The sequence below is a fragment of the Bactrocera tryoni genome, chromosome 2 (genome assembly GCF_016617805.1).
Source record: "Bactrocera tryoni isolate S06 chromosome 2, CSIRO_BtryS06_freeze2, whole genome shotgun sequence".
NCBI classification, from domain to species: Eukaryota; Metazoa; Arthropoda; class Insecta; order Diptera; family Tephritidae; genus Bactrocera; species Bactrocera tryoni.
Genome location: NC_052500.1, coordinates 43513199 through 43516147, shown reverse-complemented (window position 1 = coordinate 43516147; position 2949 = coordinate 43513199). Strand labels below are relative to the sequence as shown.

Below are 2949 nucleotides of genomic sequence, written 5' to 3'. Positions count from 1 at the left end.
ACTTTGTCACTCACTGAATCAAAATATTATTAATACGAAACGTAAAATAAATTGAAATCACTGAAATAAGAATGGCGAACACAAAAGCTACGCTAAACTCAAGCAAAAATGGAAAGTCACAGAAAGAAATAACTACGTGCACACACGAAGAATGGTAGTCGGTGACTGAGGTAAATTTAATATACAGTACTTATTGGAAATATTTATATAAATTCTTTCACTATTTTATAGATCAAAATTTACATATGTTGGGCCAACTGGAAGAAATAACGATTCGTACATTTTTGAAGGTAGTTCCTTAAAAAAATTCCATAAAACCACTGATATTTTTGCACAGAGCATCAAAATGATTGAAGATGTTAATGCCCCCGTATTACTTATTGACGATTCAGCCCCTCGATTGTCGCGTTACATGATGAAGCCTTTTCCATACTCACCAAATCAACCAGTGTTAGAAAAAACATTTAACTATCGTTTATCCAAATGTCGCAGAGAATGCTTTCGGTCAACTAAAAGCCCGATTTAGAAAAATTGGCAGAGGTTTACCGGTAGCTCCAAAAAACGTTAACGTTATTATACATGCATGCTGTACTTTGCACAATTTTCTAAAAATTGAAGATGATGAAATTCCTTCTTCGTGGATCCAAGATGCTGCAGAAATAAGTACAGAAATTCAACCACATCACACTACAAGAGCTGGGGAAAATGATGTAACAGCATCGGCTATTAGAAATGCAATAGCTCTGAGTTTTCGTGAGTATAGATGTATAGAGTAGCAGAAAACGAATATTAGTACACATAATTAAAAACATCCATTTTTTATTTAAATTCATTTTTTATTACATTATATAATGTTTTAAGACTAGAAAATAACGAAACATTTCATTAAATAATGGTTTAGAACTAGAAAGTTTCTCTGCGATGTTCTCCATAAGGGTTAAAAATCTTTCGGACAAATTATTGTGCTGTCGAACAGTCTGAATTATTTCCTCTGAAACGTGCTTTGTTTCATCCGCAACCTTTTCTAATATGTCAGTTTGTTTTTTTAAAACCTTTAACAACTCGGCGCTAAAATTACGTTTTCTTGTTGCAGATGAAGGTGATGGTGACGGCATTGGACATGACGGTGATGGTGACGGCAACGAAGGTGGCAGCGGACATGATGGCGATGGTGACGGCAACGAAGGTGGCAGCGGACATGATGGCGATGGCAACGGAGGTGATAATGGTGGGTCGGACGGCGGCAACAATTGGGTTAATGTTGAATTCTAAAAAAAATTAACTTTATAAATGCATGTGTTTATATAAATAAAATAAATTCGTTTTTACCTCGGAATACGAGTATGCCTCTATGTACAAAGCCGAATTAACGGTACACCCTACTATGCGATTCACAGCATTATAATGTCTCCAAGGCGAGGGACTACCACCAGAAGGGCCAAATTTGGTTTTCTCCTCTCTGAAAGTAGAGTTATTAATGTGTCAAAAGAAGAAATGTAATTATTGAAAAAACTCACCTGTATTTCTTTGTCATGTTTTTCACTTGCAGTGAATTTCCTGGACGGTATATTTTTGTGCCATTTCCTGCGAAATCTCATTGTGTATATGAGCATTTCGCTTTGCACGCCGGAGGTCGTGGGAACGTGCCTCCCATTTTTCCAGCAGCTCCAACTCATCCTTTAAAGTCCACCCTGAACGCTTTTTTCTGCCAGCCATCTGAAATTAAAACAAAGATAGTAATTTTCGTTTAGAAGGCAATGCAAAATACTAAAATTACTTACTTTTTATCTTTAATCGTCGCTATTCAAAATAACTTTGTTTACATTGAAACGTATAACGGCAGTCACTGTTCTTATTTTTCATTCACAATAGAATACAGCTGACAATTATTAACAATGTTGCCAACGAAAATCTCACAAGCTCCCTAAAATTTTGAGAGTTATGTTTGGATTCAGCAACGGAGTTAGCTGTGGTAACTCCTGAATTAATCCCGAAAAATGCAATTAATCTGGTATAACGCTGCCGTCTGTCAATGCTATTAGGGAAGCTCCTGCGAGGCATATACTACGTAAGATAACGCTATGTGTTTTCCTGCTTCTCTGATATAAAATATTTCTTATTTTGTAATTTTCATCTTGACATATTTGGCCAACTAAACATTCATTAATGCTTCAAATTTCGATCTATTCATATAACTTATGATCCCGCGACAACACATACCACTAAAATCTATTCCCACAACAATCACCACGCCATAAACCTAGGGTTACCATTTAAATTACTAAGCAAGATAATTGGAGATTCAACCTGGTTTCGGAGGAGTACGGTAACTAACATTGTAACGTGGAAATTTTATATATTAGATAATATAATTATTAACTTTAAGTGTATTTATACAACGGCTTTTGTGTTGTAAGTATACTTTTTTTCATATAATTATTTGAATTTTTTACAACTATTGCTTAAAATTTTTTTTCAGGAACTTTTTTTTTCATAAAACTAATATTTTCGCTATAGTCATGGCCGTAATTACATATATGTACATAACTATAACGTTTTCCATCATTAAGTAATTTTATTAATTCTATTTATATGTGTTTTGTACAGTGAACAATGCCAAGAAAACTCAAAGGGGGAGGTGTGTTCAAAAAGTATCGCGAATTTTGTGTTTTTTCAAAAATTATTTATTTATTCATGAATATCTATTTTGTCCCCTTCAAAGTAATCTCCATGAGATATTATACACTTGTGCAAAGTTTTTTCCAATCTTCGAAGCACTTCAAAAAATCATTTTTTTTATCTTCTTTAGCTGCTCCTTCGATGCCGTCTATATCTCGTCAAGAGAAGCGTAACGTCGTCCCTTCATTGGCCTCTTCAGTTTAGGGAACAAGAAAAAGTCACAGGGGGCCAGATCTGGGAAATACGGTGACTGCGGCATCATAAGTGTGT

At 34.9% G+C, this 2949-nt stretch overlaps 1 pseudogene; it reads left to right on the top strand.

Annotated features, from left to right (window-relative positions):
* The first annotated feature begins 262 nt into the window (after positions 1-262).
* LOC120768365 lies at positions 263-1308 on the top strand (annotated as a pseudogene).
* The last annotated feature ends 1641 nt before the right edge of the window (positions 1309-2949 follow it).